Below are 17,241 nucleotides of genomic sequence, written 5' to 3' on the forward strand. Positions count from 1 at the left end.
CAATGCACAGCTAATGTTTAAGAGAAGATTGCAAATGCTGCCCTTCAGGGGTTTCTGCTTGTGGGCAGTTATGAATTCTAGGTGATGGGCTGCATCTAGAAACTCTACTTCCTTTTTCCCTTGACTGAGATTCAGATCCTGACTCTGCCAAGTATTGTTTAACCTTTATGCATTTCTGTATTCTCTGATATTTGAATGGATGCATTCTCATTCATTGAACACGTCTGTGTTCCATAGTTACACCTCATTCTACTGTAAACTCACTTTAAAAGAAACTCCTGGCTCTTACTTGGATGACGAGGATTGAAAATATAAAAGACAAGCAAATTCACCACTGACAGAGGCTCCTTTAGAGGCTTCCAGGAATGTGAGGACTTAAAGAGACACCTGGAGACTTAGAACTGCAACTGGCTGCAGTTACCATAGTTGCTATAGTGTACTGAAGAGTAGCTCCAAAGCAGCACAAGTCACACTTCATGAACTCTCTTTTATTTAATAAAAAGCAAGCTTTTTCCTCTCATTCTCAAACAAATGCTTTTCAGACTTCAGAGTCCTGCTTGGATTTTCCTTTTAATCTTATTTATTTCTTATTTTTCTCCAATTCTTCACTTTTGTAGTCATTTATTTTCCACTTTTCTATCAGAACTCTGCTCAGTCCCTTTTCCTTTCTTTTTTTTGTTATATAATCATGTATATTTTCATGTGATTTTTGATAAACCAAATTTCTTTTTCTACTTTTTCAGCAAATATTTATTTGTCCATATATTATACCTGCTATGACTCTATCTACTTTTACAGAACCTTGAAAAGAAAGCATATGTGATCCTTAACTTCATAGGGGTTGCAGCTTAGTTGAGAAAGAGAAGCTAATCAATGAATTACATTTGTGATAAGCACTAAAAAGCACAGTGTTATTTTGGAGCAAATATATTTAATTTATACTGGGAAGTTTGCATTTCAATCACTAAGAGAATATGAATAATATAATCCATTAATGAACAGAGGAGGTAGTTGATGTGTCTTGAAATATCTTTCAGACAGGAGTGTTGGTGCTCTCTGTGCCTTGACGCCATCTCTTTCTCTGTTCATTCATTTATCACATATGTTGGGCACTATTATGGGCAAGTGAGAGAAAGGAAGTAATATTGACATTTACTCAATGCCTACATAAGGCTTGCCTGCACAATTACTCATGATTGTAATCTTTAATTGTTTAGGCCTAAAACTTCAAACCTAAGAAGCCAATATTTTAATTTATTCAACATATAACTTATCTGAGGCTCAGAGGTTTAACCACCTTGCCCAGTATTAGCTTGTTAGTGACTGAACCATGACATAGTTCTTGGTTTTCTGAATCCAAGCCCATCTTCAGTCTATTGTGTTTCTCTAAATAAAACTAAAACTATAATGCGGTGTGACGGATTCTTTTACAGAGGTTTGAACAAAATGCTTTCTGCTACGTTATGGTGCCTTCCAGAGGTTAAGCCTTTAGTTATTGCTAAGAACTCTTGGGCAGTGATTCTCACATTATCTGAAGTCTCCCACACCCACCACTTCATAGACCAGTATTTTTCTAAAATACAAAATCCAAATATGTGATTTCAACCTTCTAGAGAATTTTCTAAATTCTTACTAACCATATCATACTTAATATGATACAGACATAACTAGCAGTTCCTAGACCTACACCTCTCTGTGAACACTTTTTCATTGTTTCAAAAATGCAAAAGTGAATGAGTCATAATCTCTGCCTTTAACATGCTTACTTTGATTTGGTGAGTCAGTCTTGTGATAGTAAAATAAATGCTCATAATACAAAACAAGACCTCACTGTTATGGTAAACATTTAATAAACCTTGAAGATAAAATATTTTTCAGATGTGGGGAGTGGGAATGAAGGGCTTATTTGTCAGAATAAGGTTTGTGGTCTTAGAAGGTGATGCAACAGTTGGGAAAATGTTAGTCATTTTGCATGACTGGGCAAGGTTATGTATGTGTCAGTCTTCAAAGAAACATCAAAGGACTTGGAATAGAGATGTGGTTTTCCATGTTGACCAAGCTTGTATCTCATAAGGAACATCACTGCAACCACCCTGAAGAGAAGCAGAGTAATACCAAAGTCAGAGTCAAAGTTACATAGGATGAAACAGCACTACAGCCTATATCAGCCTTCTGTGTGAGCACAACTTCAAAGTCTATGGGCATAATATGTCTGCCCCTTGCCTCAATTTTATTAAGGCATAATTAACAAGTACTATATATGCTTATGTTGTTTGATGTTACATTTCCACGAATGTATACCTTGCAAAATGATTAAATCAATCTAATATATTCAAAGCCTCCCATACTTACTTGTGGTGAGAACATTTGGAGGTCTACTTTCAGCAATTTTCAAGTATGCAATACACTAATATTATGAACCATAGTCACCATCTTGAAAAATGGATCTCCAGAAATCAGCCTGTCTATGAATGTTTGTATCTTATGATCAGTATCTTGCCATTCCATTCCACACCTCACCTCATTTGCCCATGGTCAACCATTATACTCTCTGCTTCAGCGAGGGTGATGTCTTCAGATTCGTAATGGAGACCTTTCAGTATTTATCTTTGTGTCTCTTTAATTTCACAGTAACTTCCAGGTTCATTCATGCTGTTACAAAGGGCAGGATTCCCTTCTGTTCAAGGCTGAAGAATATTCAATTCTGAAGTGGGGTGCAGTGACACACATCTGTAGTCCCATCTACCTGGAAGGTGGAGGTAGGAGGATCACTGTTAGAGGCCAGGCAGGTCAAATTTGCCACAAGACTATAGACCAAAAACAAACTAAAAGCATAAGGACTAGGGGCAAGCCTCGTGAATTCAATTACCAGTAACCCCTTGCCCCAAATTAAAATTTTTAATTATGTGCATATGTGTGTTAACCAATTATCAATGACCACTTGGATTGTTTCATATATTGGATATTTTAAATAATGCTTCTATAAATGCAAGAAGATATCTTTTGGATATAATGATGTCATTTCCTCAAGATATATATATATATAACCAAAAGCAGTATTGCTGGGTTATATGGCTGTTCTATTTTTAATTTTTTTCTTTTTCTTTTCTCTTCATTTCTTTTATTTTTTTTCTGGTGCTGGGAATCAACCCCCAGGGCCTTGTACATACTAAGCAAGTGCTCTACCTTTTGGGTAACTAGGCCCTAGATTTAATTGTTTGATGGACTGCCATATTCTTTTCCTCAATGGATGTACAAATTTATTTTCCCATCAACAGTATAAAAAGGTTCCTTTTTTACAAAAAAAACAAAACAAACGTGTTAATCATTCATGTGACTGGTCAAGGTTATATATTAGTCTACAAAGAAACATCAAAGGACTTGAAGAGGAGTTGCTTTCCATGTCGACCAAGCTTCTATCTCATGAGGAACATCACTGAAACCACCCTGGGGAAAAGGAAAGGGATATCTTTTGACTTTTCTTTATAGCTCCTGTAACAGGTGTGATGTGATATTTCACTGTTTTTAATTTATACCTTCTATAACTAGTGATGTTAAGCACTGTTCATATACCTATTGGTCTTTATGTTAGTTTTAACACTAAAGTAAAACTAGGCTTTCATAACTTTGAGATCTCTCCTACTGCCTATTAAGATCACTATTATAACTTACGGTTTCTCATGTTGTTCTCCTTCAGGTAGCACTGCTAACAAAGCCAATAGAAAAGAGGGGTGTGGTGGTATGATACTGGCATCCCAATGAGGTAGAAAGTGGAAAACTGGAAGATCACAGTCTGTATCAGTCTGGGAAAAAAGCCAAACCTTCTCTCAAAAAAAGACCAAAAGGAGATGGGGCACGGCTCAAGTGACAGAGACCCTGCCTAGCAAGCATGAAGCCTGAGTTCAAAGTATAGTAATAACCAAAAAAATAGGCTTTCATAAGTTTGCGATCTCTCCTATTGTCTATTAAGATCATTACCATAATTTATAGTTTCTCCTGTTTTTCTCCTTCAGGTATCTCTGCCACTAAAGCTGACGGAAGGAACAAATCACTCTGTGGTGTCAGAGTTTGTGTTTCTGGAACATCCAGCTGCTTCTCTTTGTGGTCTCCTCCGTGTTTTATTTAGCAAGCATAATGGGAAACTTACTCATTGTGTTCACAGTGGCTTCTGACCCTCACTTGCACTTCCCCATGTACTTTCTGTTGGCCAACCTCTCCTTCACTGAGTCAGGTCTTTGTTCTGTCACTTCACCCAAGATGATTTATGACCTTTTCAGAGGAGTTGTGTCACTCAGATCTTCTTCATCCACCTCATTGGTGGTGTGGAGATGGTGCTGCTCATGGCCATGGCCTTTGACAGGTACGTGGCCATATGTAAGCCTCTCCACTACCTGACCATCATGAGCCCAGGAATGTGCATCTTCTTTTCAGTGACTGCCTGGGTGACTGGCCTTCTGCACTCTGTGGTTCAATTGGCTTTTGTAATAAACTTATCCTTCTGTGGTCCTAATATGTTGAACAGCTTTTACTGTGATCTTCCTCAGTTCATCAAACTTGCTTGCACAGACACCTACTGATTAGAATTCATGGTCACAGTCAACAGTGGATTCACCTCTGTGTGCTCCTTCTTCATACTGATCATTTCCTATATTGTCACCATATTCACTGTTCTGAAACACTCTCCAACTGGTTCCTCCAAGGCTCTGTCCACACTTTCTGCTCATGTCACTGTAGTAGTCTTGTTCTTTGGTCCTTTGATATTCTTCTATGCATGGCCTTCCCCCTCCACACATCTGGATAAGTTTCTGGCCATATTTGATGCAATTGTCACTCCTTTTCTGAATCCTGTGATCTACACATTCAGGAATCAAGAAATGAAGGTGGCAATGAGGAGAGTATGCAGACAGGTAATGGGTTATAGGAAGATCTCTTAAAGGACTGCATTGTGAACAATCCTGATGGAGCACAGAAGTTCATTGTTCATCACACTCAGAGAAGAGTCTTTCTTGCCTACCCTGATTTGCTCATCTATACTGATAGATGTTATCTTGTCTCCTACATAGAAGGGAGAGACAACATCTTCTGAAAACAGAGTAAATTTCATATACAGTATTTATAAAGCAAAGATTATAATAATCCTGAATCTCAATTCCTATGGAATGATATTTATATATGAAGTAAACTTTTAGAAATACAGAAGGAAGGCTACCTTAAGACATTCAAAATAGAGAAACCTTTCTTATATGCAGGAATTTTTGGTTGTACTCTATGGGGGTTATTATAAAGGAATATTAAACTGGGTCACTTTCCTGTGTCCTGCAGCTTACTCATACTCTACATCCTGATGAGATAGGTGCCAAGGCACCTTACACATGTTGTTTCTGGTATGCTGGCTCACCCTGAAGGTGTGGAACAACAACTAAGCCTACAGTTCCTCTGCCCCCTACTGGATCTCTCCTCTCAGTCCTGATCCAAGTTTAAGTGCATAATTATAATCATTATAATGAAAGTCATCAACTGTCACCTTCACCATCAATATTGGAAGTACTGAGAAAGAGGGTACAGTTTATCCTTGGTCTCCACTTCATTCCGTTATCTTTCCATAATGCTGGCTACACGGGTCTCAGGTCAAGCATGGGGTTCTTGGTTATAGACTTACCTGGAATACTTAATGGCTTTCATAATTCCTATAAGAAATCCCTTTCTGCTGGTGGAGTGGCTCAAGTGATACAGCACCTGCTTAGCAAGCTTGAGACCCTGAGTTCAAATCCCAGTACTGCAGAAAAAGAAAGAAATCCCTTTTGGTGTATCACTGATAATTGTTAAACTTCTCCTGTCAAACCCTGCATGATACACACTCAATGCTTTTTCCAGCCTAATCACTCATGGATTTGAACAAGGATCTACCAATCCAGGTGATATTTATACAACATTGGATCTGACCAAAGGACATATTTTATAGCAAATAAAGTGTAATAATGAGTTCCCAACACATGCAATTCTAGGCTACTCACATGCCCCATCACTTATAAGAAACTGACTTGATAGATCAGTGGAGTAGTCTGCTTAGGTGCAATGATATTGCTGTTTGGGGCACCACACCTTGGGATGATGGGGTAGTCTTTATCATGACGCAGGAAAAGTCTATGATAAGCTACAGAAGCAGCTGTGTTGCTGTTCTGTTTACAACTGCTGTTGGGCCAAGCTCTTATGCAGCTATACCTCTTACTTGTGATTCTAGAAACCTGTCACTCCCCATAGCCCTGTAGCCCTAGAGATGACAGGAGCTCAGTGCTCTTGCTAGGCCTGGGTTCCTTCACCATCTCTGATCAGTTCTCATGGCCCTGCCCAGACTCTTGCACTCTTGCATACAATTTCTTCTATCAAGTCTCTCTTTTTTTCACTATTAGGGTTTGAACTCAGGGCCTCACACTTGCTAGACAGGCACTCTGCCACATGGGCCATTCCTGCAGTCCTCAATTCTCTTCAAATACCCATTTGAGTGTGATATCGCTTCTTGCTTGGATGTTGATTAATTCCCTGAAATATCTATAAAACAGTGTGTATAAAGTATTTACAGAGATAAATACGTGCATATTAAAAGCATAAGCTATGCCTGGAAGAAGGCATACCACATGATGGTTACCCCTGGAGAAGCAGGCACAGGACCTGGACTAAGAGTCATGGTCAAAAGGTCATTGGTTTTGTTTGTGATGCTCAACTTTTTAAATGAGAATAGATTCTGTGTAACTATAAATTACTTTAAAAATTAAAAATAGTCAATGATCTTTTCTGCTATCAAGTCATTTTGTGATGTCTTACACTGGACTTTGCATTTTCAAAATGGAGTTGTAAAATCACCTCTAAACAGTGTACTGTCTAGACTTGTTTATTGGGTTAAAGGGGGTAAGTAAAAAAACGACAAAAAGTATTTTGTTAGTATGTGTTAAAAATCAGGACATTCTAGGGACTGTTTTTCCCTTGGTCCATCCTAACTGGGATCCGAACTCCCATGCAGGTAAGGAGGCTCTAGCCAACTATCACCAGCTCCTTCTTATGGGAGTCTGAGCCGCAGCCCAGAAACCCACCAATTTGTCTAAGGTGAGTGAGGTTATACAAGGCCCAGATGAGTCCCCTGCCGCATTCCCGGAGCGCCTCCTGGAGGCATATAGGACATACTCTCCTATAAACCCAGAGGCAGCAGAAAATAGAAGGGCAATAAATATTGCTTTCACTTCCCAGTCGGCCCCAGACATTAGAAAGAAATTACAAAAAGCAGGAGAGATTTAAAGGAGAATTATTATCAGAATTAGTAGAAATAGCACAACGTGTCTGTAATAATAGAGGCACGACAGAAGATAGACAGGCCAAAAGCCTTTCAAAGGTGATGGTGGCAGCTCTGCAAACTCCTGCCTCCAGGCCCTCAAGAAGTTCTGGGCCTCCTGCCAACCGGCAACTTGCAAGAAACTCCAGAGCCCCACTGGAAAAAGACCAATGTGCTTATTGTAAAAAAAAAAAGGGACACTGAAAAAACGAATGCCCTAAGGAAAAAAAGGCTGGGCCGAGATCCCTTACACAAGTTACAAGCTACCATTTCCTTCCAGGAAGAGGAAACTTTTCTGGACACCCAAGTCCAACCTCCTATCAAATTGTTGCTGACTTGTCCCTTAAGTGACACTAAGGGAAGCAGGAATTTTGATTCCATGTCACTCACCATGGAATACACCTCTCTTACCTGTCCAAAAGCCAGGTACTAATGACTATCATCCTGTCCAGGATCTAAGAAAAATAAACAAGAGATTAGAAACAATCCATCCTACAGTTCCCAATCCCTATACTCTCCTCAGCCTCTTACCTCCTAGCCACCAAGTGTACACCGTCTTGTACCTAAAGGATGCCTTCTTCAGTCTCCCGCTTGCAGAGGTGAGTCAACCCATTTTTGCCTTTGAATGGACTGATTTGGAGGAGGAGCTTTCTGGCCAATTAACCTGGACAAGACTGCCACAGGGATTCAAGAACTCCCCTACCCTGTTTGATGAAGCCCTCAGCCAGGATCTTATAGCATTCAGAGCAGAACATCTGGAGATAGTCCTGTTACAATATGTAGATGATCTCTTATTGGCGGCTGAAAATAAGACTGATTGTAGGAGGGCCACTGAGGACCTGCTTAAAGATTTGGGAGACAAAGGGTACCATGTTTCAGCTAAAAAGGCCCAATTGTGTACCCCCACGGCTACTTACTTGGGGAAAACAAACTCTCAGCAAGGGGCGTATTGAAGCTCTGGATCCCAGGCTTCTCAGAGACAGCTAAGCCCTTATACGCAAGCACCAGTGGGAGAAATGCCCCCTTAGAATGGACTGAGACAACACAACTAGCTTTTGAAAAGCTAAAACAGGCATTGGTGTCAGCGCCAGCACTTGCCTTGCCAGATATCCAGAACCAAGGGGCATAGCAAAAGGAGTATTTGGTCAGACCTTAGGGCCATGGAAAAGACCAGTTGCAGACCTCTCAAAGAGACTGGACCCAGTCACAGCAGGATGGCCAAAATGCCTGAGAGCCTTCACTGCCATGGCCATACTGGTAAAAGAGGCCAATAAACTAACTCCAGGACAAGAGCTCCCCCTAGTGGCTCCCCATGCAGTGGACACCCTTTTAAAAGCTTCACCAGACAGACGGATGACAAATGCTCCTATAATTCAGTATCAAGCACTGCTGATAGATCAAAACAGAGTAACATTTTTAAAGACTGCTGCTCTTAACCCCGCTACTCTTCTGGAGATGACCCCAAGGAACCCATTCATGACTGCCTAGAAACTCTTGAAAACACCGAGAGCATTCAACCGGACCTAACTGATGTTCCCTGGGATGAGCCACATGAGGTACTGTTCACCAATGGCTCCAGCTTTGTGACCAATGGAATAAGGTATGCAGTGGCAGCATTTGTCAACCTGGACTGGACCACCTGGGCCCAGACACTTGGGCATGGAACCTCAGCCCAAAAGGCTGAACTGATTGCACTGACCCAAGGACTAAGGTATGGAAAAGATAAAGTCATTAATGTATATACAGATAGCTGGTACGCATTTGCAATGGCCCATGTACACGGAGCCCTATGCAGGGAAAGAGGCTTCCTTACCTCCGAGAGTAAAAATATTAAAATTGCCCAGAAAATCCTAGCCCTCTTAGAGGCCCTCTGGCTTCCTAAAAGGTGACCATCATTCACTTCCGGGGTCACCAAAAGGGGACCACCCCAAGGCAAGGGGAAACCGAGCAGCTGACCAAGCTGCAAGTGCAAGGACAGTTGCCACAAAAGCAGAGATTTTGCTAACTCACCCTCCAGCCCTGCCATCACAACCAGAATACACAGAACAGGACTTAAAGTTAGGGGGGCCCTCCAACTAAAGACAGGCCCCTCTGGATGGAAAACGTTGCCAGATGAAAGGATATTTCTACCCCGGTCCCTGGGATACATGCTTGTAAAAGACATTCATGAAGGAAATGGTTCTTTATCCAGAATTTGGAACACTAGAAGGTGCAATGTATGCCAACAGGTTAGCCAAAAGGGACCACCTTTGTTGAACGAGGAATGAGAATTTGAGGTTCCTTCCCTGGAGAACAATGGGAGATCGACTTCACCAAGATTAAGCCTAGCTTATATGGATATAAATATTTATTGGTAATGGACAATATGTTCTCAGATGGACTGAGGCTTTCCCTACAAGAACTGAAACAGCTCATATTACTGTAAAAAAAAAACTCTTACAGGAGATAGTTGCCCGATTTGGCCTCCCCTTAATACTGGGGTCTGATAATGGCCCAGCTTTCACAGTTAAATATCTAAATTAATAGCCAAAACATTACAGATCAAATGAAAGTTACACTGTGTTTATAGGCCTCAAAGTTCAGGACAGGTAGAAAGGATAAACCATGACTCTAAAAGAGCTGCTTACTAAGCTCTCCTTGGAGACGGGTGATGGCTGGGTGAACCTCCTTCCTGCAACCCTATTAAGAGTTAGATGTATCCCCTTATAGACAGGGTTTCACTCCATTTGAGATCCTCTATGGGCAACCACCTCCCATAATCCCCAGAATGGGGGAGGAAGCCCTAACAAAATTCTCTAACCATGATCTTCTCCAGTCTCTCCAGGCTCTGCAACAGACTCTCAAACAAATTCACTCAGCTGTCCAGCAGGCCCAAGGAACAGTGACATCTGACGCCCCTTTGAGACCCCTTATGAGCCAGGAGACCTAATGTGGGTAAAAAAACACCACCTGACAGCCTCGAGCCCCATTGGCAAGGTCCCTACACTGTGATCCTGTCCACACCCACAGTCATCAAGGTAGCCAGGAAATGCCTGTGGGTTCATCATACTCAGCTCAAGAGAGCCTTCACAGAAAACTCTGACCAGTGTTGGACAATTGCCAGACCTGAGGCTAATCAAGACCCCCTCAAGATAAGACCTAAACGTGTTCCTATTTAGTTGTCCTTTTTGTTCCTCAAATTGTTATTCCAGTATGTTTTTAATGGCCTTGCCCTTATAACTCTCCATGATCCTCAGACTGTAATATTATGTAATTGTCTATTCTGCTCTGATTTGTGTGAACTGGGATGTCGGGGGCATATAGTTATCTTACCTGGGGAAGTTCTTATGTTTATCTTGCTTCTCGTGTGTCTTTCTATAGCCATATCTAAAGAGATAGATTAAGGGTGCTTCCAAGTGCTACGGTCACAGATAAAATTAACAGTATTAAACTTATACTAAAAGGACAAAGATAAAAAATGATTAATTTGTCACAATACTTAGTTACAACTATTAATATGTGACCTGCTGTTAGTGTACATGTAAATACAAGGTGTCTTTAATTCCAACCAGATAAAATATAATATCAATACTGCTAAATCTGCATTTCTTCCATAAAACTGATGGTCTTGAGAACTAAATATGATCCTATTCAGTCAAAAGAGTCTAAGATTTGACTCTGTAAGTAAAAGCAGTGGGGAATGAAATGGTTAAAAGACTTAGCCAGAGGAAAGCCATTAATCAGGTGTCCAGAGAGAAGCCATTAATCAGGTGCCACTTTAGTTTTAAGCAAAAAGGGGTTTATGAAAAATCTGATTCCCATAGAAACGAGGAAAACAGAAGGAGCCAAAGTGGCATGCAGATAAACGGTTGTGTTGGTTGTGTTCACTTTTGCTTTGCACGGTAACTAACAGCCATTGTTTTGCGTCTGTATCTGGGCTAGTTTGTTTCGCAATGATTGTTGAACAGGACATGATTTTACTTTTATAAACCCTGCTTAAAGTCAGAATGGGGCTGTTCTAAGGGCCAGTGACCTGTTGGTCAGAGCAGTCACTAGCTGGCAAATAAAGACTCTCCTTTAAAGTCTTTTTTGGGGAGATTCCAAGATGGCAGCTAGAGGGAGGAAGCAGAAAGCGTGCCTCCTATAGTGAAATCTTGGAGAGATGCTGGAGACACACCTTGGAGGCAAAACCACTGAGAAGAAGCAAAACTTTGACCCCTCCACACCTCCAGCCAGTGCAGAGCATCTCCACTTCATGTTAAACAGAGAAACTAGGAGGGCCCCCGGGCTGCCAGTCGCCCACACCCAGACAGCTTGGGAAGACGCAGAAAAGGTGAGCTTAGCGGTACCACGGTACTCCCACAGACAACCCTTGGCCAGATCAGCATAGCCCCCTGGACAGACCGATCTCCACGCAGGTAAAAAAGAGAAACTGAGTAATAAGCAATAAGAACAATAAAGACACGTGGGAAAGAGGGTGAGGCGCACTGAGCACTGAAGATTGGGGGAAGGGAATCCTTCACGGAACTGTAAATAAACAAGCCGGGCGGGCAGGAGAGGCTCCAGCGGGAGTGGGAAAGCTTGTGAGAGTGGCGAAGGGAGGAAAACTCCACAAGAGAGGGGGGAAGACCCACCACTCATGTGAGCTGTAAACAAACAGGGCGGCTGGCAGGAGCAGCAGCACCACCCAGTAATCAGGAGCGGGAAAGCTTGTAAAAGCAGCGGTGAGAGGAAAACTCCACAGGAGAGGGGGGAAGACCCACTTCCCACTGAGCTGTAAACAAACACACAGGCCTGAGAAAGCAAGTGCAGTGTCACCTCCCCCAGTGCTTGGAAAGGGGAAAGCTTGTAAGCAGAGGCTCGTGCACAGGAGAACTCTGAGTAAACAAAGCCTGTGGGTCCAGGTGAGTGTTAAGCTCACCCAGAGATCTGCATAAATAACACCTCCAGCAACAGCAGGCTGACAGCAGTGGGCAGGCAGGCCACAGCCACAGATAGCCATTCACAGAACTGTCTCCAGACTCTTTTTTTTTTCTCTCTCCCTACCTTTGATGAGAAAACAACGAAACTACACCTGCATGATGGAAAACTTAGTGAAACTGTATTGCATTTGAACTTGGGACACTTTGTGGGGTTTTTTTTCTTTTGTGCAGTTTTGTTCTACTTTATGCATCCCCTTTGATGAGACAACTACAGAACAACATCTGAGGCACCATCTCCAGGAATGGAGACTGAGACAGACACCAAAATTATTAAGACTGAAACTTCATTGCATTTGAACTTGGAGGTTTTTTTGTTTTTTGGGTTTTTTTAATTTTCTATTTTTCATTTTGTTTTATTTTATTTATATATATATTTCTTTCATTTACTTATTTTTTATTTTTATTATTATCTTTTTTCTTTTATTTTTTATTTTCAATCCTCACTCTGTCTCTCTAATGCCTGTTCAGCTTACTGTCGATTAGTACACTAACGCTCCCTGTTTATACCTTTGAAACTTTTTGGTTTGATTCCTTGTCTTGTTTTTTACTACTTGTCTGTTTATTTGTTTTTCCCTTTTCTTTAACTTCTTGCTTTCCATCTCAGCTCACCCTTCAATTCTAAATATTACCATTGTTATTATTACAAGCTAGAAAATACTTAATTGTGCACAGTACAGGGACAGTAACAACACCAACGACAATGACGGGAAGACAGAAAAAACAGAGAAACCAGTTCCCCCACAGCAAAAAATTAGTACAGGAACCAGAGGGAAACGAAGAAAACAGATACTCAGATACAGACTCCAACAAAATGAAGATAAACTATGCCAAAGAACCCAAGGAAGCCCACAAGAATAATTTAAAAGAAGACATACTACAGGTACTCAATGAGAATTTTATAGAGATGATACTGGATAGGGTCAACCAAAATGTACAGGAGACACTCAAGAAATTCCAAGACAACAAAAATAGAGAATTTGAAAAAGCAAAAGAAGAAATAAAGGAAACCATAGAAGCACTGTATAAATACCAAAGTGAGACAGAGAACACAATGAATAAACAGATAAATGAACTCAGGACAAAAATAGACAACATTAAAGAGGAAACCACCCAGGATCTGGAAAACCACAGAAAAAAGAATGAAACAGAACTGCAAAACAAAACGGAAGGCCAATCCAGCAGAATAGAACAAACAGAAGAAAGAATCTCAGAACTTGAAGATGAAATGGTAATTAAAGAAAAAAACTGAAGAACTATATATATTTACAACTCAAGACCTGTAAAAAGAAAATACAAGAACTCAACAACTCCATCTAAAGACCAAACTTGAGAATCATGGGCATCGAAGAAGAAGAAGAGGTGCAAGCAAAGGGAATGAGTAATATATTCAACAAAATAATAACAGAAAATTTCCCAAATCTAGAGAAAGATAATCCCATACAGATGCAAGAGGCCTCCAGGACACCAAACAGACCAGATCAAAATAGAACTACTCCACGACATATCATCATTAAAACAAAAGTACAGAAATTAGGGAAAGAATACTGAAGGCTGTAAGAGAGAAAAAACAAATAACATACAAAGGTAAACCCATCAAAATCACAGCAGACTTCTCAACAGAAACATTAAAAGCAAGAAGATCATGGGGTGAGATCTTCCAGGTACTGAATGAAAATAACTTCAACCCCAGGATACTCTACCCAGCAAAGCTATCATTCAAAATAGATGGAGGAATAAAAGTCTTCCATGATAAGCAGAAACTAAAACAATATGTGACCACAAAGCCACCACTACAAAAGATTCTTCAAGGGATTCTGCACACAGAAAGTGAAACCCAACTTAACCATGAAAAGACAGGCAGCACCAAACCACAGGAAAACAAAAAGCAAGAAGTAGAGAGTAACCTCAACTTAGGTTCACACAATCAAACCATTAAACAACTAAGACAACTAAATGACAGGAATCACCACATACCTATCAGTACTAACACTTAATGTTAATGGACTTAATTCACCCATCAAAAAGCACCACTTGATGAAATGGATTAAAAAGGAAGATCCAACAATTTGTTGCTTACAGGAGACCCATCTCACTGACAGAAATAAGCATAGGCTTAGGATGAAAGGCTGGAAGAAGATTTATCAAGCCAATGGCCCCCCAAAACAGGCAGGAGTAGCAATACTTATCTCTGACAAAGTAAACTTCAAACCTACATTGATCAAATGAGATAAAGAAGGACATTCCATACTAATAAAAGGGGAAATAGACCAAAAGGAAATAATAATCATTAACCTGTATGCACCCAATATCAACGTACTCAATTTCATCAAACATACCCTGAAAGACCTAAAAGCATATATTAACGCCAACACAGTGATTGTGGGAGAGTTTAACACCCCATTATCATCAATAGATAGGTCATCCAAACAAAAAATCAATAAAGAAATCCAAGATCTAAAATATACAATAGATCAAATGGAGCTACTTGATGTCTACAGAACATTTCATCCAACTTCTACACAATATACATTCTTCTCAGCAGCCCATGGACCCTTCTCCAAAATGGATCATATCCTAGGGCACAAAGCAAGTCTCAGCAAATATAAGAAAATAGAAATTATACCATGCATACTATCTGATCACAATGCAGTAAAAGTAGAATTCAACAACAAAAGTAAAGACAACAAACATGCAAACAGCTGGAAACTGAATAACTCATTACTTAATGAACAATGGATCATTGAGGAAATAAAAGAGGAAATTAAAAAGTTCCTGGAAGTCAATGAAAATGAAAACACAACCTACCAGAACCTATGGGACACAGCAAAGGCAGTCCTGAGAGGAAAGTTTATAGCCATGAGTGCATATATTAAAAAGACCAAAAGATCCCAAATCAATGACCTAATGATAAATCTCAAACTCGTAGAAAAACAAGAACAAGCAAATCCCAAAACAAATAGAAGGAGAGAAATAATAAAAATAAGAGCTGAAATCAATGAAATAGAAACCAAAAAAAACATACAAAGAATTAATGAAACAAAAAGTTGGTTCTTTGAAAAAATAAACAAGATCGATAGACCCCTGGCAAACCTGACTAAAATGAGGAGAGAAAAAACCCAAATTAGTAGAATCAGGAATGCAAAAGGGGAGATAACAACAAACACCATGGAAGTCCAGGAAATCATCAGAGACTACTTTGAGAACCTATATTCAAATAAATTTGAAAATCTTAAAAGAAATGGACAGATTTCTAGACACATATGATCATCCAAAACTGAACCAAGAGGAAATTAATCACCTGAATAGATCTATAACACAAAATGAAATTGAAGCAGCAATCAAGAGTCTCCCCAAAAAGAAAAGTCCAGGACCTGATGGATTCTCTGCTGATTTCTATCAGATCTTTAAAGAAGAACTGATACCAACCCTCCTTAAACTGTTCCACAAAATAGAAAGGGAAGAAAAACTACCTAACACATTTTATGAAGCCAGTATTACACTTATTCCAAAACCAGGCAAAGACACCTCCAAAAAGGAGAACTATAGGCCAATCTCCTTAATGAACATTGATGCAAAAATCCTCAACAAAATAATGGCAAACCAAATTCAACAACACATCAAAAAGATTACTCACCACGACCAAGTTGGCTTCATCCCAGGGATGCAGGGGTGGTTCAACATATGAAAATCAATAAACGTAATAAACCACATTAACAGAAGCAAAGACAAAAACCACTTGATCATCTCAATAGATGCAGAAAAAGCCTTTGATAAGATCCAACACCATTTCATGATAAAAGCTCTAAGAAAACAAGGAATAGAAGGAAAGTACCTCAACATGATAAAAGCTATATATGACAAACCTACAGCCAGCATTATACTTAATGAAGAATAACTGAAACCATTCCTTCTAAAATCAGGAACCCGACAAGGATGCCCACTATCTCCACTCCTATTCAACATAGTACTGGAATTCCTAGCCAGAGCAATTAGGCAAGAAGGAATAAAAGGAATACAAATAGGTAAAGAAACTGTCAAAATATCCCTATTTGCAGACGACATAATCCTATACCTTAAAGACCCAAAAAACTCTACTCAGAAGCTTCTATACATCATCAATAGCTATAGCAAGGTAGCAAGATATAAAATCAACATAGAAAAATCATTAGCATTTCTATACACTAACAATGAGCAAGCGGAAAAAGAATGTATGAAAACAATTCCATTTACAATAGCCTCAAACAAAATCAAATACCTAGGTGCAAACCTAACAAAAGATGTGAATGACCTCTACAAGGAAAACTTCTGAAGAAAGAGATTGAGGAAGACTATAGAAAGTGGAGAGATCTCCCATGCTTATGGATTGGTAGAATCAACATAGTAAAAATGTCGATACTCCCAAAAGTAATCTACATGTTTAATGCAATTCCCATCAAAATTCCCATGACATTCATTAAAAAGATTGAAAAATCTACCGTGAAATTTATATGGAAACACAAGAGGCCATGAATAGCCAAGGCAATACTCAGTCAAAAGAACAATGCAGGAGGTATCACAATACCTGACTTCAAACTATATTACAAAGCAATAACGATAAAAACAGCATGGTACTGGCACAAAAACAGACATGAAGAACCAGTGGAACAGAATAGAGGACTCAGATATGAAGCCAGACAACTATAACCAACTTGTCTTTGACAAAGGCGCTAAAAAATACGATGGAAAAATAGCAGCCTCTTCAACAAAAACTGCTGGAAAACTGGTTAGCAGTCTGCAAAAAACTGAAACTAGATCCATGTATATCATCCTATACCAATATTAACTCAAATGGATCAAGGATCTTAATATCAGACCACAAACTCTAAAGTTGATACAGGAAAGAGTAGGAAATACTCTGGAGTTAGTAGGTATAGGTAAGAACTTACTCAATGAAACCCCAGCATCAGAGCAACTAAG

The 17,241-nt window shown here is 39.8% G+C and overlaps 1 long non-coding RNA gene and 1 pseudogene across 2 annotated transcripts in view; one reads left to right on the forward strand and one right to left on the reverse strand.

Moving 5' to 3' along the window:
• Positions 1-1,766: 1,766 nt before the first annotated feature.
• LOC141420769 (uncharacterized) overlaps positions 1,767-17,241 on the reverse strand; it is a 30,251-nt gene continuing 14,776 nt past the window's right edge. The window contains exons 2-4 of one of the 2 annotated variants that reach the window (XR_012445378.1): positions 7,736-7,779; positions 2,521-2,746; positions 1,767-2,093 (exon numbers count right to left, since the gene is read on the reverse strand). This is a non-coding gene — a long non-coding RNA (uncharacterized lncRNA). The remainder of the gene's footprint in view (positions 2,094-2,520; positions 2,747-7,735; positions 7,780-17,241) is intronic. The other variant, XR_012445379.1, reaches the window with a different exon arrangement.
• Positions 3,890-4,934, forward strand: LOC141416862 (olfactory receptor 4F3/4F16/4F29-like; annotated as a pseudogene).

This window comes from Castor canadensis, chromosome 2 (assembly GCF_047511655.1).
Source record: "Castor canadensis chromosome 2, mCasCan1.hap1v2, whole genome shotgun sequence".
NCBI classification, from domain to species: domain Eukaryota; kingdom Metazoa; phylum Chordata; class Mammalia; order Rodentia; family Castoridae; genus Castor; species Castor canadensis.